The sequence below is a fragment of the Chrysemys picta genome, chromosome 7 (genome assembly GCF_011386835.1).
Source record: "Chrysemys picta bellii isolate R12L10 chromosome 7, ASM1138683v2, whole genome shotgun sequence".
In the NCBI taxonomy this organism is placed as follows: Eukaryota; Metazoa; Chordata; order Testudines; family Emydidae; genus Chrysemys; species Chrysemys picta.
In genome coordinates, this window is record NC_088797.1 from 45,621,877 (window position 1) to 45,645,117 (window position 23,241).

Consider the following 23,241-nt stretch of genomic DNA (forward strand, 5'->3'; position numbering starts at 1 on the left):
CAAAGGGAAACATGCTTATTGCAATAAAGCCAGGCTCCCTGAGCCTGGTAACTTAGACCAGGTGGGGCTGAGTTATACATATTCCAATATAGGGCTTCCTGTTTTCAATGGAGATTTTTTGGAAGCCAAATACCCAGCTGAGAGGCCTCGTTTCTTTCCTGCAGTTCCCTGTGTTAGTGTCCCTGGCACGAAACTGACAAGGACCTGAAGCCAGAGTGGGGAGACCAGAAGCTAAGGGTCTGACATTCACAGGTGATGAACTCCCGTGACTCCAAACAAAGTCCATGGCTCTTCAGCTCTTCTGAAAATCAGGAGCTGAGTTAAAATGTTTCCAGGCTTTGCTCCCCAGCCCCAGCTCCACTGAGCACTCTCATACATAGCAGTCATTTATTGAGAAATACTTAAAATCTGAAACCTTGGTTACACCCCTTCTCCTGCAGAAGAGGCATGCTAGTGATAGTGTAGATAGAAGACAAGGTATTACATTCCTCTTATTAAGCATCCTGAGTCCACTTTACATGGTGCAATCAGGTCCCGGCCCCTTATTCACATGAGCAGCCCCAGTGAATAAGGGTTTGCAGGAGTGGACTCTACATAGCCTCATTGGTCTTCTACATCTCTAGGTTCCATGATTCTCTGCCAGTTTGCAAGGCTATCCGGTGTTCACGGCAGAGTTTATAGGAATGCACTGAACGTGAGATGAACAGCAAGAAAAATAGACATTCACAGCACTGGCCGTTAGTACCTAGCCCTTACAGCTTCAAAGTGCCACATGGAAACGTTGACTAGCTACTTCACACAACACCCTCATAGGCATTATACCCCCTTTGGAGAGACGGGCGAACAGCAGGAAAATCCTTCAGAATGTGGAGCCCTTCCGTCAAGCCACTGAGAGTCCGCAAGCAGGTTGCTCAGCACCATGGAGGCCTGGGCCCCGCGTGGCTTGTCCAAAGTCACACAGTAAGTCAGTGGCAGAGCCACAATTGGAGCTCAGGAACTCCTGAGTCTCAGCCCTGGGCTCACTCCTTTAGACCATGCTGACCTTGCTTCCACCTTCACCACTACCAAACATAGGAGCATATTGAACTTCTAGGCTGTAAATTACTATTCAGGGCTAAATAACCCCATCGCACTGTAGCCGCAACATAGTCTAACAAGGCTGCACACTAACTTAGACCACAATGCTGCAAAGGGATCCACCTGCCTAGGGCCAGTGGGTCTCTGCACAGCTTTGCTAGGGTCCACCTAGGTAGATCCCTGTGCAGGATCAGGCCCTGAGAATCTGAAGTGGTCAGGGCAGGTTCTGGGTCTTGTACTGGTCTGAGAAGCACCACGCACACCTATGCCCTGGCTTAAACAAGCCTCATTCTTTAGTTGGCCTGTAGCAGATCACATTGGCTTTTCTCCAACGTCTAGTGACAAACTGGTGATTGTTATTTTCCCCACCAGATTGGCAAATTGAGGAGATAATCTGAGGCCAGAGGGATATTTTTGAGTGTGTACATTTTTCTCAAAAAGTGACCAAAAGAATAAAGGGACAGCTCCCAAATCCTTGCGCTGAAGATTACTACTTGGTTACAGCTGACACCACTTAGACAATTCTGACACAGATTCACAACCCCTTTCCTTTATTTCTCCTTGGAAGTTATAACCGTTCCTACCACGCCCAGTGGTGGGAATTGGTGAAAGCAGTAAAAGTTTGTGCATCACACTGAACACATTAGCGAAGGAAACAACACAGGCTGAGCAATCCATTTTGTGCCTCTGGCCTCAGGTTGCACAACAAAAATAACCAGGGCAGATCATCGCAAATTATTTATTTATCTAATTGTTGTAAGGTAAGTGTGGTAGGCATCGCAAGATGATTTACTACTACAGATCATCAGGCAACATGCTGGGTGGAGGCACAGTAAGTATTAAAGTTTGAAAAATAGAAGGATCTGTTTTTGTTTTGTTTTTTAAATAGGTGGATCAAGTTTTTTCTACTGAGAATTTTGTTCACAGCACTAGGCATTATAATGGGAACTGCCCTTAGTCAACTGGGCAGCAGAGACAGTCTATGTGTTACTTAATTGTCTAGCATCCAGTTGATCTCCAGGACCTAAATTCTAACTAAACATTCCTCTTAATTCCTGCTGGAGGGATGCATCTGTCACGATTTATAGAAACACGGTTTCACCTTAAATAGGAGATCTTTGTTAAAATAAACCATGGCAACTACAGTCTTCCACACAACTTGCGTCCCTGCTTTGTCTTCTTTATATACCAGGGACTGTATCCTGTCATGAACTTTATACAGCATATAGAGACCTCTAGTGACTAAATAATATAATGCACATAAACATATTACAGCACTCAGATTTCCAGTTGGCTGGGCTTTGATATTGCTTTGTTCGTTTTAAACTCCATCACACCTCCTCCTCCAGCCCCTTGCTCCCCAGTGGATAGCTTAATGGCTTAAACTGAACCCTTCCAAACAAAAGAAAACTAGAGGGGTTATCTTCATGGTTTAGGCTCCAACCCTGGAAATCTCGCTTTAACACTAGTTTGTCATGAACAGGTCCCATGAAGCCACGCTAGTTCCTAGAATCGTCACAGGGGAAACAGCAAGCTAAATTGATTGAAATTCGCTTGACTTTGGCAGAGTTACACTAGGATACATTTGGCCACATACTTTTATTAGGCTATTTCCTTCATACGTACAAGCAGCATGAAAATGTGCAACTCCAAACACAGCCCGGGGAGATACATGGGCTTTATAACACATTCTTTCCAATCAATTCTTTAATGCTATTACACCATGTCCAACTGGCCACGTGACAATCCAGCCACCCACAAGCCATTACACACTACAGGCCATATCTGAGCTTGGGTAAATCACCATTAAAGCTGCAGCAGTTTACACCAGGTGAGGATCTGGCCTTACAGGTCTCGCTGCAGTCACCCACAAAACCCTGTTTGAGCTAATGCCTGCTATCCAGACTAGACTATTTAAACCAAACAACAGCTGATAACAAGCATCCTTTAAGACATTGCAACCCACAGAAGCAACCCAACTGGAAACCACACAAATCATTTCTGGACTCTGTCAGATTTAAGAGAGCTTGAGTACCGGCCCTTCTGAGCCAGACTCGCTCTGTTGCAGCTATTGCAGAATCTGTGGCTAGGAGAGAAACAGCGGGGATCAGCCAACACAAGGCTGCATAACAGAAAACCTCCCATTCCAATATGGCCTCGTTCACTCCATGCGCATATGAGCCTTGATCCTACAAGTCCCTGTGCAATGTGCCCAGGTTGTGCTGAGGACACCAGTGTGAGTGAAAGGCGTACATGGCCAGGAGCAGGGGTAAGCTCTAATCATAGTCCTTTGCATTGAGCAAGAGGTTCAAAATGCCTGTGCTCCTGCTCCATTTCTCATGGGCGTCCAGGATGGGACGTGGGTAGAGAACAGACACATCGGAGACATGGGCATGACCCTCATCCTGCTGAGACACTTAGCTACAGTCCAGGAGTGTCTCCATTCAGCCCACATTCCATGCAATATGATTGAGCCCAGTAGGGAAAAACAGACTTTCCCTCACTATATGTTAGGAGGAATCTTAAGGCTCCAACTTGTCCTCTCAGGCCTCATTCCTGCTAGAGGGCAGAAAGAAACTCGGTGGCCATGCTCATTAATACCAGGCCAGGCACCCCTCACTTGATCATCAGTTTTTACCTTGGGCTTGTGAAGACAACCTGAGCCGGGGGCTTCACACTTTGAAGATATTTTTAATCAAAACCACAAGGCCACCCTCTGGAGTGAAAGAGATTGTCCCCCAATACACAGCATCCTTCTGCCTAAGCAGTAGCGCTGGATTGTATGCTGTGTCATTCACACTCATTGCACTGACAGCCCATTCTAGGGGCTGTAAGTAATCATAAGAACGGCCATACTGGGTCAGACCAAAGGTCCATTTAGCCCAGTATCCTGTCTTCTGACAGTGGCCAATGCCAGGTGCCCCGGAGGGAATGAACAGAACAGGTAATCATCAAGTGATCCATCCCGTCACCCATTCCTAGCTTCTTGCAAACAGAGGCTAGGGACACCATCTCTACCCATCCTGGCTAATAGCCATTGATGGACCTATCCTCCATGAATTTATTTAGTTCTTTTTTGAACCCTGTTATAGTCTTGGCCTTCACAACATCCTCCGGCAAAGAGTTCCACAGGTTGACTGTGCATTGTGTGAAGAAATACTTCCTTTTGTTTGTTTTAAACCTGCTGCCTATTAATTTCATTTGGTGACGCCTAATTTGTGTGTTATGAGAAGGAGTAAACAACACTTATTTACTTTCTCCACATCAGTCATGATTTTATAGACCTCTATCATATCCCCCCTTAGTCATCTCTTTTCCGAGCTGAAAACTCCCCGTCTTATTAATCTCTCCTCATAGGGAAGCTATTCCATACCCCTAATCATTTTGGTTGCCCTCTTATGAACCTTTTCCAATTCCAATTGATCTTTTTTGAGATGGGGCAACCACATCTGCACGCAGTATTCAAGATGTGGACGTACCCACAATCAAACGGGAGAGGCCCTGTTGCACGCACCCTCCTACAGTCAATTGTGTAAGATCTCCGTTGCCATTCGTATCACACACACAGCCCAGGGCTGCCTCATCTCTCCAAGATTCAGCTGAACATGAGCATCGGGTGGCTAGAGTTACACTGGACGGTCTCGGTAATGAGTTCCACATGCAAGATGGGGAGGGGGATGCGTGATGTGCGAGGGTCAGCCAGTGTTTCATTGACTGGAGGACATGTGAGTGAGTGGTGAGAGATGGGGAAGGGATATTTCATTATGCTGGGATTTACAAAGAAGACTACAGCTGGGAGAGCAGAGGAGACTGCTTTAACATGGTCTCAGCAGCAGCCCATACCCTATGCACGAGCCCTCAGGAGACGGAAAAGGGAGGAGGTGAGAGAAGGAAAAGGGAAAAAAAAAGTTAGGAATGCAACCTATTCCCCCTGTTAGCAAAATACAGCTTGCTCACACCACAGGCTTGACTGTGGGCTGAGCGGGGATTGTTATTAAAAAGGTCTATGGCACAGGGGCAGAAAGATGTGCATATTGGAGCTGTGCAAATAGTTAGGTTTTTTGATTCGTTGGCAGAAAAAGTGGGGGAAAAAATTGTTACAGGTCAAAGCAAAATCAAATTTCTGTTGCAGTGTTTTGTGTACTGAAAAAATAAAAACAAACGTCCTGTCAGGTTAAATGAAAAGCTTCATTTGTGAAGTGTTTTAAATTAAAAAAAAAAATGAAGTAAATTTTGAATCCAAAAATCAAACAACAGTTCATTTAAAAAAATGTTGAAATGAAACATTTTAATTTAAAAAAGAATTGGGGTTTCCCCCTCCAGCCAAACAATACAGCGAGTTATCCAATGGTTCAGTCAACCTGAATCTTCAACTTGCAGCAAAAACCAGTTTCAGATGAAAAATGTTGCCCAACTCTGGGCACGTGACACAGAGAAACTTGGGAGAAAGGCTCAAAGAGCCTTCTCTGTCTGGGGGGCGGATTCACTCCAGTCTAGCTGGCAGGCAGAAATGCTCTGCGTGTTACACCGAACGGAGCAGCCCTCCTGAGGAGAACTAGACAACTCTGATCATGATGAAGGATCAGAACCAAGATGGCAGACATGTGTGTGTGTGGTGTGTGTGTGTGTCACAGATCAGTCCTAACCTAGGTCTGGGAGCATGTCTGAGAAAGCCATTCCTGCTGTTTTGGGAAGGTGAGGTAGCTGTGCAGGAAGCAGGGCCGGCTCTGGCTATTTGCCGCCCAAGGCAAAAAAGCCTCCCGCCGCCGCACCCCCCCCCCCCAGTGCGGCAGGGGAGGGCGCCGAGCCAGGCCGCGAGCTGCTCTCCCCAACCAGAGCAGTGCGGCAGGGGAGGGCGCCGGGGGGAGGGCGGAGAGGCCGGCCGGGGCTACGCTCTCCCGACCGGCCGGAGCGCCGGGGGGAGGGCGGCGAGCCCGGCCGGGGCTCCACTCTCCCCAGTGGCTGGAGCTGGAGCACTGCACCGCCCCCCTCCAGGTGCCGCCCCAAGCACAAGCTTGGTGGGCTGGTGCCTGGAGCCGGCCCTGGCGGGAAGGAGGGAATTCTCCTGGGAGAAGGAAGGAAGAATCAGATGTAGACTCAAAACGATCTAGGAAGAATCCAGCAGCCAACGGTTAACATGCAGGAAAGCTTAAGCTGAGGAAACCAGCCTGGAGAGGGAGTCACCGGGGGAAGAGGTTCGCTGTGGGAATAGGGGAAGGCTCCCATGAAAACTCTGCTGAGATCAGCCATGTGCTAGCAGCAATGAGGTGAACAGGAAATGAACGAGTGGGTGTAGTTTTGGATCCAGGCTGGAGCTCAAGCAAGCTGTGTCCTAACTCGGCCTCCCTGTCTAAGTTCATGGAGTGACATGGGAGATGGAGGGAACCCATCCTTGGGGTGCTCTGCCTTTGTGTCTCTTCCTCACACCCTCACAGAGCCTTTCTTCTGAATGGATAATGATTTGTGAAGTTTTTTTCCCCCCTCGACAGTTTTAGTGGTGGGGTACACCTGATGGGGCTAAAACCTAAAATGAAGCCAGATAGGCTTGTCTCTTCTCTAATGCTGCAGCTCATCAGAGAGGGCCTTGGCCTCATGGGACACATCATAGCCCATCCACAGCTGGGAAACAGCAATGCAACGTTAATGATCCCCACCACCTAGAGCATAGATTTGTTCTAGCTCTCTAGGTACTTACACAGACTTCATCACCATGGTATCTGAGCACCTCCTCATCGTTCATGGATGTTCTCCTCACAACACCATAGTTAGGTAGGAAAGTATTCTCATTTTACTAGTGGGAATCTGAGGCACAGGGTAGACTTAAGTGACATGTCCAAGCTGACACAGGAAGTCTGTAGCTAAGCCAGAAATTAACCCCCGTCTTCTGAATCCATGTCCTGTGCCCTCACCACTACTCCATCCTTCCTAGCCATCAGGGCATGACTGTCTTCAGGAGAGCTGGAAGCAAAGAGAGATGTGGAGGAAGTGCTCCTGACAGAAATAAAGCACCCAGGTTAGGACTCAGGAATTGTTGAGTGCTCATCTTGGCTCTCCCACTGACTTGCTGGGTGTCCCGGGTGAGTCACCTCACCGCTCTGTGCCTCGGTTTCCCCCATCACTAACGTAGCTTATACTCCTGATTATCCTGAGCTTGTGAGATGCTGATCAAGTCTGCACAACACGTTACAAAGGAGGACAGTATCATTATCCTCATTTTACAGATGGAGAAACTGATGCACGGATAGAGAAAGTGACACGCCCTGATCTCCTGAATCCTAGCCTGCTGCCCTATTCACTAAGCTATGGCCTGCCTGTGATCGCATACTACATGTTGTATATGTGCTAAGGACGGTCATCAGCTAGGAAGGGAGAGAAACTGACCAACAGGGAGATTTGTGTGGGTGTCTGTGAAAACTCTGCAACTGGATGGGCGGGGGCACGATTCCTGTAATTGGTCAATGGTAAGAAGGCCTTTGCTGCATAGGCTGGTACTTTAGATAACAATGCTACAATCCAGTTTCACCAGTGGGACCCAAAGCAGCCATCCAGGCACATGAGGCAGTTCTTTGATGGACTCCTGAGCTTTCCTTACAGCCATTTCACGGAGTAGCCACATGGAGACATCTGAAGAGATCAAGGAAAAACTCAGCTCCCGGCCCCTGGACAGCCCATATTACCTCAGAAAGCCTGTGAGGGAGAAACACCGCCTCATGATTAGGATCCCTGACCTGCTCGAATAGCAAGTTGTAGGAAGAGAGATAGTCCAAACTAAATCCCGTCCTTCGGCAGGGTATGCTAGAACATCCCTGGGGTTAAGCTGGCAGGGCAAGGATCTGGGATCCATTGTACTGTATATTACCCTGTGAGACTGAATCAGGCCTATACTGCCAAAGGCAAAAGGCCTGGTTCTCCACCGGTTTGCGTAGCAATGTACATTCACTTTCCATGTCTGCACATCAGAATGTCAGCACTACACATGCGTTCTGCACATGTGGACCTGACGACGCCAGGCGCAGTGCAACGGAGAGCTAGGCCCGTGATCTTAGTGGGTGCTGAGGTCCAACAAGCAGGAGCAAACCTGACCTCTTCAGGCTCCAAAGACTCAACCGTGAGAGAACTTCCTCATTCAGACGACGGTGTGCAAACTTTCCTTTCTCAAACCTCAGCTTTGCGCTGCTGCTGCCAGTTACATAAGACTTAAGCTATGAGCAGCTCTTGGCTCATCGCATCAGGTTTAACAAAAATTGCTCTTTATAATGTTCATGACTGAGCCCATTATGTTGCTCCTTTTTATTTTTTCCCCCAACTTTACCTGATTAAGAAAATTGCTTGTAGGTGGTTTTCTTGCATAATCTGGCTGCTGCTGGAAATAGAGGTGGGTGTAAGGAACAATAGCAATGGGAAAGGCTTATACCCAGACCCTCCCAGGTATTTAGGGACTTAAGTCCCATTAATTTAAGTGGGAATTAGGCACCTCAATATCTTTGGGCCTTAGCCTTTTTGGAAAATGCTCCTCCAGAGTTGGACTATACCCTGGGAAGAGGGTTTGACATGCCCAGTCCTTGGAGGGATTATACAGCTACTGAGCTTAGAATAGATTTTCAAAACCTGGCCTCAATCTCACAAGTCCACACTGACTTCATTCAGAGTTCTGGGCATAGCCTTCCGTAATCTATTTTATCTTGTTTTATCCAGCCCATCTCGTGTGATGTGTAGTGCACAGGCTGGCTCATCAGTGTATTTTGCTTTGTGTCCACTTCTGAAGTGAAATAACAGCCCACAAAGGCAGACATCAAGCATTCAGTGTCAGTAGCGTTGCCAGGTGTCCGGTTTTTGACTGGAACGCCCGGTCGAAAAGGGACCCTGGTGGCTCCGGTCAGCACCGCCGACCAGACTGGTTAAAAGTCCAGTCAGTGGCGCAGCAGGGCTAAGGCAGGCGTCTGGCCTACCATGGCTCTGCACAGCTCCCAGAAGCAGCGGTATGTCCCCCCTCCAGCTACTATGCATAGGGGCAGCTAGCGGGGTACACACGCTGTTTCCACCCCAAGCGCTGGCTCTGCAACTCCCATTGGCCAGGAACCGCGACCAATGGGAGCTGCGGGGGCAGTGCCTGCGGACAGGGCAGCGCACAGAGCCTCCTGGCTGTGCCTCAGCATAGGAGCCAGAGCGGGGACATGCCGCTGCTTACAGGAGCTCTTGAGGTAAGTGCCGCCCAAAGCCTGAAGCCCAGCCCCCCTCACGCACCCCAACCCCCTGCCCCAGCCCTGATCCCCCTCCAAACCTCTTGATCACAGCCCAGAGCACCCTCCTGCACCCCAAACTGCTCATCCCCAGCCCCACCCCAGAGCCCACACCCCCAGCCAGAGCCTTCACACACCCAGCGCCCCAACCCCCTGCTCCAATCCCCCTCCCGCACTCCAAACCCATCAGTCCCAGCCCGGAGCACCTTCCTACACCCCAACCCCCTCATCCCCAGCCCCAACCAGAGTCTGCACCCCCAGCCAGACCCCTCACACTCCCCACACCCCAACCCCCTTCCCCAGCCCCAAACCCCCTCCCGCACCCTGAACGCCTCATTTCTGGCCCCACCCTGGAACCCACACTCCAGCCCAGAGCCCATACCCCCCGCACCCCAAACCCCTGCCCCAGCCCAGAGCACCCTCCCATACTCCGAACCCCTCAGCTCCACCCTCCAGCCTGGAGCCCCCTCCTGCACCCCAAACCCCTCATCTCTGCCCCCACCCCAGAGCCTTCACCCCCAGCCAGAGCCCTCACCCCCTCCTGCACTCCAACCCCCTGCCCCAGCCCCGTGAAAATGAGCAAGTGAGTAAAGGTGGGGAGAGCAAGCGACAGAGGGAGTGGGGGTGGGCCCTCGGAGGAGGGGTGGGGCCGGGGGCAGGGAAAAGGTGTTCAGTTTTGTGCAAGTAGAAAGTTGGCAGCCCTAAGTCGCTTTATGTTACCTGAGAAGGACACAGTAAACTTAAACAGTGCTTATAAATAGCAAAACTATTCTCTTCCCAGGGTTTAGTCCAACTTTGGGGCCACATCTTCCCATGATACTCAGCCTTGGCCAGAGATATATTAAACATTGTGAAGCACCCAAGATACCAAGTAATGGAGCCATATAAGTATTGTAGATAAAGAGAATCGAGAAAGAAGGAAGTGTCCTCTGTCTGTATGTTTGGAAAAGGGAAGAAAACAAAATATAAGCTCTAAATGAAGTATCCCTAAAGAAATAATTACACCCAAGAAAAACAGAAAGCCCTTGTGTCAGGACTGAGATCCCCACTTTGAACTTTAGGGTACAAATGTAGGGGCCTGCGTGAAAAACTTCTAAGTTTAACTACCAGCTTAGCTCTGGTTCGGCTGCCACCATCAATGGATTCCCTCCCTGGGAAGCCTTGAAAAACCCTCACCAAATCCCTGGTGAAAATAAATCCAAAACCCCTTGGATCTTAAAACAAGGAGAAATTAACCATTCCCCTCCTTCTTCCCACCAACTCCTGGTGAATCAGTTCCAACCCCCCCCTGGGATCTACAACAGGGAGAAATTAACCATCCCCCCTCCTTCCTCCCACCAACTCCTGGTGAATCAAGATCCAAAACCCCTTTGGATCTAAAACAAGGAAAAATCAATCAGGTTCTTAAAAAGAAGGTTTTTAATTAAAGAAAAAGGTAAAAATCATCTCTGTAAAATCAGTATGGAAATAACCTTACAGGGTAATCAAACTTAAAGAGCTCAGAGGACTCCCCTCTAGTCTCAGGTTCAAAGTACAGCAAACAAAGATAAACACTCTAGTAAAAGGTACATTTACAAGTTGAGAAAAACAAAGGAAAACTAACACGCCTTGCCTGGCTATTTACTTACAAGTTTGAAATAGGAGAGGCTTGTTTAGAAAGATGTGGAGAACCTGGATTGATGTCTGGTCCCTCTCATTCCCGGAGAACGAACACCGAACACCGTCCCAAAACAAAGAACACAAACAAAAGCCTTCCCCCCCCCAAGATTTGAAAGTATCTTGTCCCCTTATTGGTCCTTTAGGTCAGATGCCAGCCAGGTTACCTGAGCTTCTTAACCCTTTACAGGGAAAAGGATTTTGGAGTCTCTGGCCAGGAGGGATTTATAGTACTGTACACAGGACAGCTATTACCCTTCCCTTTATAGTTATGACACCTTGTTTGTAGCTGTGATGTGAAAGGGGATGGCAGAGTGGCCTCTGTAACAGGTTTGAAATTCACAGTGCTCCCAGGAATTCCAGCCCATCAATACTTCTGATGGAGAGAAATTTGGTTTCATTAAGTTTATTCTGCATGGGTCTTATGGATCAGGGCTTAAAAACCTCCAAGATCCTTCTGCTCTATATGGATTTAAGGTGTACACTCTAAGCCTGGCCCGCAGGAGCATGCATGCAATTTTGCACATGCATGTAATTGTACATGCAGCATGTCAGATACTGCACTGTAAAAATGCTAAGACCTGAGTGCACACTGAGCCAGCCCAAGGCACCATTTTTGTTCTACTTCAGCCCCATGTGAAGCCTCGTGTTTGCTCTCCGCAGTAGGGTGGATTTCACCCACTTTGAATAGTCCAACGCTTTGCATGTGCAGGGGCTAGAATTTGCACCAGCGAACTCCATTATCTGCAGCTGGTTTTGAGGGTACAATTCCTAACATGCAACGTTAGCATTAGAGCTGGCCAGAAAACAGACTCCCAGTTCCAGGGGAAAAAATTGATTGGGGCGGGGGGGGGGGGGGGGGGGGGAATTCATCCCAAAATGGAACAAAAGTCCAAAACCTCAATTTTTTTCCCCTGCATACGGGAACGCCTTAATAATTCATTCAGAAAACACCAAAACCTTCTCACTGTAGGATCGTTTTGTTGTTTCTGAAGTAAAATAGACTCCCCAGGAGCCATGCTACCAAGTAGCCAGGCAACTGGCAGGAAGCCTGCTTTGTTGCCATCAAAATTTCATTGACAACGACATGTTCCTGTGGTCTGTTTCAATTTTGATGAATCAGCATTTTTCGATGGCAAGCCCCAGTTAGAATATTCAAAGGGAACCCGCAGGTGTTTGCACCTGCCAAGTGCCTGTGCAATAGTGCACATGTAAAGGAGAGGCTCGTCAGGGGAAATCCAGCTTGAAAGATCCAAACAATTTCCTCCTCCCTTCCGCTGTTTTGTAACATGCTGCACTGTGCAATTCAGTGGTGCATGAAGTAATTCCAGTGTTTGAGATATACATCTACAAAGTGCCTTGAGATCTTTCAGGGCTATAGGAATGGAAGTGAATTCCTGCATGGGATTAAATTTATTTTGATTGTCACTATTCTAACCTCTTTTCTCTGCTATTTGTAAAACTGGCTGTGGAACATTATCAGCCCAGCCGAGCCAGAACACCTGGATAGTGTGATCACTCCCTGCTAAACCTGGACAGTATCTCTGGAGACAACACTGCAGTGACCACGACTGGTGTGTCTTTCAGGGAAAACAGGCAGCTCTGTCCCTCCCATACACCCCTTCCCTCCACCCCCCAATACTGTAAATTCTAGAAATTAAGACTCAGGAAAGGGACTCCGTGGACTGGCGCAGAGCAGGGGCAGTGTTAAAAGCACGTCAAGCATGACAATCCCATAAACTGTTACAAAACAGCAGTGTTGGATCTAAAGGAATCCCTCTGCCGTCTTTGCAGGAGCACGTGTTTTACATGCGAACCCTTGATCCTAGATGATAACCTTGGAAGGAGCCTTTCAAGTCAGCTGATCCAGCCTGCGACTCAAAGGCTCTGCACAATTTCCATATATGTCTCTGCTCAGTGCTCTCAACTCAACAGAAATAAACGTTCCATGCGGCAAGCAGAGACTTAGCTGCACATCTTGTGTTGATGTTAAGGGAAGATGAATGGATACATCCCCTTGAAATGCGCTTCAATTTATACCCTCAGGGAGCCTGATTCTCACTCACACGAGGGCCTGGTCAACATACAAACTTGCACTCATTCATGGCTTTAAACTGATTTAGTTCAACTGGTGCAGCCCCCCTGTGGACACACTGGGTTTTTGTCATTTAGCCTTAAGCTAAATCAACAGTGGCCATTTTAAAATCCATTTCCACACTGGCGTATGCACAAGTTTACACCGGTGTAAAAATCTATTTTAGTGAAACCACGGTGAATTTGTCAGTAGACAAGGCCTTCAGACTCTAGACCACTCTAACAGAGCAATGGGGCCTTAAATGGGTGTAACTGGTACCTTTATACTGCCAAAGTGATTTAAATAGGGGCTAAGTGAAAATCAGGCCCTCGGTGTCTACTCCTAAACTGAGTAACTTGCTCATTTGAGAGAGGGCGAGGCGATGTATCTCTTGTACACTGGGGCATTTGGGTTTGAAAAGAACAGTCACCAACCAAACCGGACTGAGGAATTCAATTTGCTTTGATAAAAGAACCAACACTTGAATGTAAAAGTCTGGCTCCCGCTACTGGGTGAATCTGGCAAAAAGACAAATCCTGTACTCTGTGCATTGGCAGAATGCAAGGATTTAACGAGCACCCTACTGGGCCCCCCCTGGGATGGGTAAAGGAGGGGCAAAGCTTTCATGGCTGCTGCCTTGATCTGATCTGCAAACAAACAGGGGATAGATAAGTGTCCCCGAGGCTGAAGACCTAGCATCTTTCACTAGTGCTAAACCTTCGCCGAGGGACTGGAAAAAAGAAAGCAGCCTGTCTGTATGCGCATGCGCGCGCACACACACACACACACACGCACTCTGATTGGCTGAGTGCCATTTCTTTGTCTCCATGCTTTGGTTTGTCCCAACAAACTCAAAGGTCAATATGCGCTAGTTGAATTATCCCTGGGAATTTAGATTAGATTCTTCCGGTTGCAGACTTTGGGGCTGAGAGTGTCTCACTATGCTTGTATAGCACCTAACGCAATGGGGCCACAATCTCAGTTGGGCCTTCTATGCGTTAGCGGAATACAAATAAACAAATAATAATTTGAGAAATTTGTTCAAACACTTTTTTGTAGCTCTGCAGCTCCAATTATCTTAGGACCTAACATATTTGAGACAGAAAACACCCCCAAATCCCCATTTGCCTTGAAGTGAGGAAGATACCCCTTTCCTGCCCATTTAGAAAACACAAAACTACACAGAAGAATAAAAAGCTAGAGCAGCACTAGAACAAGTGCACCCATATACTGAACTTGCTCCAAGATACAAAGCAGGACTTATGAGATGCCAAGGATTGAGAGAACACATAGTTTCCCCCTTGACTTTCAGGCTCCTAAATGCACAGAGATAAAATGTCAAATTATTCCAAAGCAGTTTGACCCTTCACAAGAATGTAAGGAGACAGATGGCATAAGGCTGAGCAGCAAAGGATTTGTAAAGATTGGCAGGTGCCTTCTTTTGCTTCTTTGTGCTATGGAAAGATGGCCTAGAAGGATTGGGAGGATCAGTGGCGGATTAATGATTTTGCCGCCCCTAGGCCCTGAAATAATTGCCGGCCCATCCGCCCCTGGCCCCACCCCCACCCCTTTCCCGCCCCCATTCCAACCCCTTCCCCAAAGTCCCCACCCCAACTCCGCCCCCTCCCTGCCCCATTGGATCCCTTCCCCAAATCCCTGCCCCAGCCCCGCCTCTTCCCCCAGCGCGCCGTGTTCCCCCTCCTCTCCCCTCCCTCCCTGTCCCACGAAATAGCTGTTTCGCGGCGCAAGCGCTGGGAGGGAGGGGAGAGAAACAGGACATGACAGCGCGCTCGTGGAGGAGGCAGAGGCGAGATGGAGTAGGGGGATGGGGCGGGGAGGGGAGGGGAGCTTCTCAATGGGTGCTCAAATTTGCTGCCCCTGCAAATTTGTCAGCCTAGGCAATAATATGCCACTGGGGAGGATGGGTTATTTTTTCCCTTTAAATGTCTGTTCTTCCCTGAAGGACTTGTTGGAGGTCTCAGGTTTATTGATTTATTCTGGGGACCGCCTCATACCTCTATTGAAGGAGGTGGCATTTTGAATATTTAACAAAGACTGCTCTTTCTCCCACGGATTTATTAGGTTCTGGAGTTATATTGGTGTTAAAATAAAATTTAAAACCAACTAGTTTTAAAGTGTGGCTAAAAATGCCCCTCTCACTCAACCAATCAGTTCTCAGCTTCTTGTCTCCTTTGAGATAATATCGGTCCGTCTACACGAGGGAACATTTCTAATCCTTTACCTAAGAACTGCCATTCTGCGTCAGACCAAAGGTCCATCTAACCCAGTATCCTGTCTTCTGACAGCGGCCAATGCCAGGTGCCCCAGAGGGAATGAACAGGTAACCATCAAGTGATCCATTCTGTCACTCATTCCCAGCTTCTGGCAAACAGAGGCTAGGGACACCATCCCTGCCCATACTGGCTAATAGCCATTGATGGACCTATCCTCCATGAATTTATCTAGCTCTTTTTTAAACCCTGTTATAGTCTTGGCCTTCACAACAATCTCTCTGGCAAAGAGTTCCACAGGTTGACTGTGCATTGTGTGAAGAAATACTTCCTTTTGTTTGTTTTAAAGCTGCTGCCTATTAATTTCATTTGGTGACCCCTAGTTCTTGTGTTACGAGGAGTAAATAACACTTCCTTATTTACTTTCTCCACACCAGTCATGATTTTATAGACCTCTATCATATCCCCCCTTAGTCATCTCTTTTCCAAGCTGAAAAGACCCAGTCTCCTTAATCTCTCCTCATGCAGAAACTGTTCCAGACCCTTAAACATTTTGATTACCCTTTTCTGAACCTTTTCCAAGTCCAATATATCTTTTTTGAGATGGGGCAACCACATCTGCATGCAGTATTCAAGATGTGGGCATACCATGGATTTATATAGAGGCAATATGATATTTTCTGTCTTATTATCTATCCCTTTCTTAATGATTCCCAACATTCTGTTTGGTTTTTTTTGACTGCTGCTGCACATTGAGTGGATGTTTTCAGAGAACTACCCACAATGACTCCAAGATCTTTCTTGAGTGGTAACAGCTAATTTAGACCCCAGCATTTTATATGTACAGTTAAGATTATGTTTCCCAATGTGTATTATTTTGCCAGGGCCGGCTCTAGGTTTTTTGCCACCCCAAGCAAAAAAAATGTTGGCTGCCCCCCATCCCAGCCCTGGGCTCCTCGCCGCACCCCCTCCCACCCCAGCCCTGGGCTCTCCCCCACCACCCGCACCCCCCTGCCTCCCCAGGCCTGGGCTCTCACCCCCCTGACCCACACCCCCCTGCCACCCCAGCCCTGGGCTCTCACCTCCCTCACCCGCACCCGCTTGCTGCCCCAGCCCTCAACTCTCCCACACACACACCCTGCTGCCCCAGGTCTGGGTTCCCCCTACCCCCCCACCATTGCCCCACCCACCCACACACACACCTCCTGCTGCCCCAGCCCTGGGATCACCCACTCCACCTGCACCCTCCTTCCACCGCAGACCTGGGTCACTGGTAACTCGGTCCCACGGCAGGTCATTCAGCAGGAATTTTAGATGTGCACAGAACACAGACAGGATTGGTTCCCACATGGTTACAGAACTGCAGTAAAGTGGATCAATTTTCAGCTTGTGTGATTGGAGGATATCTGGATGCATATTATAAGACTGTCCTACATAAATGAAGAAAAGTTGAGGTGCCTTTATTATTCTTTTGTTCCACTCTTTCTTTCTATGGGGAATTTCCCAGTGCAATATCACTGTCTTCCTTTTAAACAAACAAACAAACAAACAAAAGGCAATGGCTGTTGAAAATAGCAATTCCAGTCCTAATAACCACTGAAAAGCATTTCTTGCTCAATTTTATCCTACTTTTTCTACAGCAAGTTACAGTGGATCAGTATATTTGATTTGGCAGAAATGAAGTAACAGCTGCCCAAACTGAGCTTGAGCACTCCTGAATTTTGAGGTGTTCAAATCTGAAAGGCAGGTGCTGGGCGGGAGGGGGAGCATGTGGCTCCGCAGGGGAGCACGGCAGCATGTATGCAGCAGCGTGTCTGCCGCTGCATGAAGCCAGACACGTTAGTCGGAGTGGCACGGTAAGGGGGTTGGGGGGTTGGAGAAGGGGTAGGAGGTTCCGGGGGGGGGGGGGGTAGTAAAGGGAGAGGGAGCAGGGGGGGTTGGATGGGGCGGAGGTTGGAGGAGGCAGTCAGGGGCAGGGAGAAGGGGGGTTAGATGGGTCAGGGGTTTGGGGGGCAGTTAGGGGACAGGCAGCAGTTGAATAGTCATGGGAGTCCCAGGGGGTTGTCAAGGGACAGGTAGGGGGTGGGGTCCTAGAGGGGAAGTTGGGGGGGGGTCTCAGGAAGGGGGAACTTGGGTACAAGGACCAGTGAGGCTTAGATAGGGGGTGGAGTCCTGCAGGGCAGTTGGGGCAGTGGTCCCAGGAGGGGGTGATCAGGGGACAGGGAGCAGGGGGGTTGGATCGGTTGGGGTTTCTCTGGGGGGCAGTCGGAGGGAGTGGATGGGGGCAGGGTGGGGTTACCCTCCCTCCCCGTGGAGTGTCCTATTTTCTGAATGTTAAAATATGGAATCCCTACTCACAGCGCAGCTCTCCATTCACAGCAGGCTACAGCATGAGGTCTCAGCTTCCTCACTTTCTCCCCCTCTTTCCTGTTGGTAGTGGCCAAGGGAATACTGGGAAATGTAGTTCTTTCCCTGCTCCAGGGCTGGCTCTATAGGCAGGGAGCTAACCAACGAAGTACAGCTCCCAGGGGTCCCTGTTGGTTCTCAGCTGCCATGCTGGATCCCTGCCGCTCCTGCAAATGGGCTGCCCCAAGCACGTCCTTCCTTTGCTGGTGCCTAGAGCCGCCCCTGGACACGCAGCAGGGGGTTGTGGATGGCCAGCACTGCCGTCCGGAGGAAGAGTCTTCCCTGCCCTTCCGAGAAGAACGTTCCGAAGACCTAAAACCAACAGCACGTGAGGCATTAGCAGATTGCCCAGAGCCAGGTTCCAACTCCTGGGGCTAGAACGCATCTCCATCTAGTGGCCCCTGGAGGCAGCCACTGCAGGGGAGGCAGCCACCCCCACTCCCTGAGCTGTCTCATGCCCTGGCAGAGTGTCCTTACCTCCCCCACCCTAGCTGTGTTCCTGTAGCCCAGGAGCCTGCTGTCCTGGTGCCAGTCCCAGCACCACAGGTCTTCAGCCTCATGGATGCTCAGCCCTGGGAAAGTGAGACACACACACACATTTGTCATTCTGGTTGCAGTGCTTGTGTCCTTCCAATCCCATTGGTGGCTGCACAGTGGGCAGAGTCCTCGTTGCGTGCCTGGCCCAACAGAATTGCAGGGGAGAGGTGTAGAACAGAGAAAGAGACAGACAGAGACTCATCCTCCAGCCGGGGTCAGTCTGAGAGAAATTGGCTGGGGTCCCAGTCTCACTCTTCTATCGGGTGCCATTTCCCAGCTGGGTTCCCTCTGGTGCAGCAGCAGCTGGTAGAGCCGGTAAACCCCCTCCCTGGCCTGCCGGCTGATGTCCTTGCCTGGGTCACTGATCAACAGAGTCAGCTGTGCCACGAGGTGACCCATCCTGGGGAATTCTGCTCAGTTCTAATGGAAGGGAGAGGGAGAGGGGACTCCATCAGCATTTTCCTGCCAGCTCCCAGTGCCCCGTAGGCCAGGACTCACTTTTTCCCCTCAGCGCCTCTGCAGGAGATGCTAGAGGATAGAAGCTAGAGCTAGACCCTTAATTTCCACTGTCCCCAAGGGAGCCTGGAGAACAGTGTTATGGGCAGGGCCCTCCATGAGGACTTGCTTCCCCAGCTGCTCCAGGAGGACAGGAAGGCATGAACCTGGAGCATGGTCCCCTTAAAAGCCCAGTAACCACTTAACCAGGACAAGAAGAACTTGACTCCAGCCAAGCTCATTCTCTGCTCTGCCTCTGCCTCCCCAAGAGGAACACTCCTAACCCACAGCCCCTGCAGCAGCAGATCCTACAGCCAGTTGGAGCCAGCCCGCCTCACCCCTCCTGGTGGTGGGAGGGAAACAGGAGAAAGGACAAAAGAAGGAAGAGATGAAGAGAAAGGAAGGAGGGATGGAGGAAAAGGTAAAATGAAAAGGACAAACCCTAATGTCCCCAGTGATTGTATGGGACAAAATCCCAGGTGGGAAATAAAATTCTGCCACCTTAAACTAGTGCTTTCCATGCCTAGAATTCTGCTGGCACCAGATGGATCAGACTGAACTGGTTCCAAAACTCTCGGAGGCTCTTACCTTGTAAACAGGAACGTCTGTTTTCTAGTAAAATCAGTAAAAGGAAAGGAGAAAACTCGAAAGAGACTCCTCCTCGCACGCACGTACGTGAACCCTAATACTCTCCCAGTCCTCAAAGAGAGACCTCGAGAAAGAGACTTGCTGAAACAAAGCCACAGGGGTCTCTGAGGTTTCCCTGGCCCTGCGCCCCTATCCTGCCTGGCTGATGTCAGCATCTCTCTGTGAGGTCACTACCTCCCCACCACCTTTGACCAATAGGCTGAGGTCCTGCAAAAGGCCTTTGTGATGTCACTGCCACACACACCCCTCCCCTGAAGTGCTAATATCCTGCTGCTGGCCAGACACTTTGAAGGTTTGAGCTACTCTCTGTGGATCACCCCACTCAATGCGTGTTCATTCTAGGAAGCAAGCCGGCTAGACAGTAAAACGTAAGAGGTAGATTTGATGGTCAGAAGAGACCTTTAGAGCATCTAATCTGACCCCCAGCATGATCACGGGCTTCCTGTATAGTACAATAGTTACTTTTTGGGCACACACATTCCAGAAAGGCATCTAGTCTTCATTCAATGACATCAAAAGATGGAGAATCCACCACTTTCCCATTTAGTGAGTGCCAGGGGGCTCCATTTCCCCTTCCACTAGCTCCCCATTTACAGTGAGCCAGAGCAGTACCTGCAGCAGGGAGCGGGAGTTGCTGATGGCCTCAGAGGCACAGCCCCTGCAGTGCCTCAGGCACCTGGCGCAAGTGCCGGATGATGTGGAGCTGGTGCATCACTTTGGCCGTGACGTCCTCCTGCTGCATGGGAACGAGAATCTGTCAGAGACTCAAAGACCCCGAGGAATCAGGGGGAATTAAGAGCACCTGGAACCAGCAGCATTTCCACACAGCACCTGCCCACCACTGAGGGATGGATGCCCCATTAACCAGGGCTGCCATCCTGTGGCTTCAGCATTAGTGTCTGGGATGATCTGGGGCAAGATCTCGACCTCCCCACAACCCACTTCACTGCTGTCAGAATCCCTCCTGCCCACCCTGCTAGAGGCCCCTCCCTGCCCAACCTGGGTGGGGGTGGGAGGAGAGGGTTCTGAGAACTTGAGCTGTGGTATGGAGGTGGATCAGCTGTCAAGGGCACTGACGGGGAGGTGGCAGGAGCTCACCCTTCAAGGAGCGGGTTTGGCACTGGAGGTTACTAGAAAGGACAACAAGACTCCATTCTGGGGGTCAGGAGGTGAATCCATCCCTCAGTGGTGGGCAGGTGCTGTGTGGAAATGCTGCTGGTTCCAGGTGCTCTTAATTCCCCCTGATTCCTCGGGGCGTTTGAATCGGTGATCATGCAGGGGGTTAGATTAGATGCTCTAAAGGTCTCTTCTGGCCATCAAGTCTACTAGTTTTGCAAAAAGTGAGTGTAGCATTGGGAGCAGCCTCTGATGTTTTACTGTCTAGCCGGCTTGCTTCCTAGAATGAACACGCATTGAGTGGGGTGATCCACAGAGAGTAGCTCAAACCTTCAAAGTGTCTGGCCAGCAGCAGGACATTAGCACTTCAGGGGAGGGGTGTGTGTGGCAGTGACATCACAAAGGCCTTTTGCAGGACCTCAGCCTACTGGTCAAAGGTGGTGGGGAGGTAGTGACCTCACAGAGAGATGCTGACATCAGCCAGGCAGGATAGGGGCGCAGAGCCAGGGAAACCTCAGAGACCCCTGTGGCTTTGTTTTAGCAAGTCTCTTTCTCGAGGTCTCTCTTTGAGGACTGGGAGAGTATTAGGGTTCACGTACGTGCGTGCGAGGAGGAGTCTCTTTCGAGTTTTCTCCTTTCCTTTTACTGATTTTACTAGAAAACAGACGTCCCTGTTTACAAGGTAAGAGCCTCCGAGAGTTTTGGAACCAGTTCAGTCTGATCCATCTGGTGCCAGCAGAATTCTAGGCATGGAAAGCCTAGAAGGTAGCAGAATTTTATTTCCCACCTGGGATTTTGTCCCATACAATCACTGGGGACATTAGGGTTTGTCCTTTTCGTTTTACCTTTTCCTCCATCCCTCCTTCCTTTCTCTTCATCTCTTCCTTCTTTTGTCCTTTCTCCTGTTTCCCTCCCATCACCAGGAGGGGTGAGGCGGGCTGGCTCCAACTGGCTGTAGGATCTGCTGCTGCAGGGGCTGTGGGTTAGGAGTGTTCCTCTTGGGGAGGCAGAGGCAGAGCAGAGAATGAGCTTGGCTGGAGTCAAGTTCTTCTTGTCCTGGTTAAGTGGTTGTGACAATGCGGTTCTGGCGGAACCCAACTGAGAGTGCCAACTCAGGACAAATTGCTAAAACAGGGCAGTTACAGCCCAAGGCTGGGGCTTTTCCACCTCTAAGGCAAACCAAACCAGCCAGACTAGGAGGACTTCGGTCTCATCCCACTGGCTAACTGCAAGTCTCACAAGCAATCTCCTTAGACACTCCAGTTTCCCAGTATTACCACCAGTGCCACACGTTATGGGGACAAATGGTTATGAAAACCAATACCCCAGTAAAAGAAAAAAGTTCTCCTGATCCCAAAGGACCAAGCCCCAGACCCAGGTCAATATACAAGTCAGATCTTACCCACAAATCACGCTGCTGCCAATCCTTTAGAATCTAAAATCTAAAGGTTTATTCATAAAAGGAAAAAGATAGAGATGAGAGTTAGGATTGGTTAAATGGAATCAATTACATACAGTAATGGCAAAGTTCTTGGTTCAGGCTTGCAGCAGCGATGGAATAAACTGCAGGTTCAAATCAAGTCTCTGGAATACATCCCCAGCTGGGATGGGTCATTCAGTCCTTTGTTCAGAGCTTCAGTTTGTAGCAAAGTTCCTCCAGAGGTAAGAAGCAGGATTGAAGACAAGATGGAGATGAGGCATCAGCCTTATATAGTCTTTTCCAGGTGTAAGAACACCTCTTTGTTCTTACTGTGGAAAATTACAGCAAAATGGAGTCTGGAGTCACATGGGCCAGTCCCTGCATACTTTGCTGAGTTACAAGGCGTATCTGTCTTCTCTCAATGGGTCCATTGTATAGCTGATGGTCCTTAATGGGCCATCAAGCAGGCTAGGCAGAGCTAATCTCAGCTTGTCTGGGATGTCACCCAGAATCATAGCATAAGTTTGCCATACAGACAGTATAGAGCCAATATTCATAACTTCAACTACAAAACTGATACACACATATAGACAGCATAATCATAACCAGTGAACCATAACCTTGTCCTAGACACCCCATTTGACCCCCTTTATACAAGATTTGGGTGCCACTACAGGACCTTGGTTGCAACAATGATCTATACGGTCCCAGTTTATGTCAATAACGTCACAGTGGTGACTGGGCTTTTAAGGGGACCATGCTCCTGGTTCATGCCTTCCTGTCATCCTGGAGCAGCTGGGGAAGCAAGTCCTCATGGAGGGCCCTGCCCATATCCCTGTTCTCCAGGCTCCCTTGGGGGCAGAGGAAATTAAGGGTCTAGCTCTAGCTTCTATCCTCTAGCATCTCCTACAGAGGCGCTGAGGGGAAAAAGAGTCCTGGACCACGGGGCACTGGGAGCTGGCAGGAAAATGCTGATGGAGTCCCCTCTCCCTCTCCCTTCCATTAGAACTGAGCAGAATTCCCCAGGATGGGTCACCACGTGGCACAGCTGGCTCTGTTGATCAGTGACCCAGCCAAGGACATCAGCTGGCAGTGCAGGGAGGGGGTTTACTGGCTCTACCAGCTGCTGCTGCACCAGAGGGGTAAGGAACCCAGCTTGGAAATGGCACCCGATAGAAGAGTGAGACTGGGACCCCAGCCAATTTCTCTCAGACTGACCCCGGCTGGAGGATGAGTCTGTCTGTCTGTCTCTTTCTCTGTTCTACAGCCCTCCCCTGCAATTCTGTTGGGCCAGGCACGCAGCAAGGACTCTGCCCACTGTGCAGCCACCAATGGGATTGG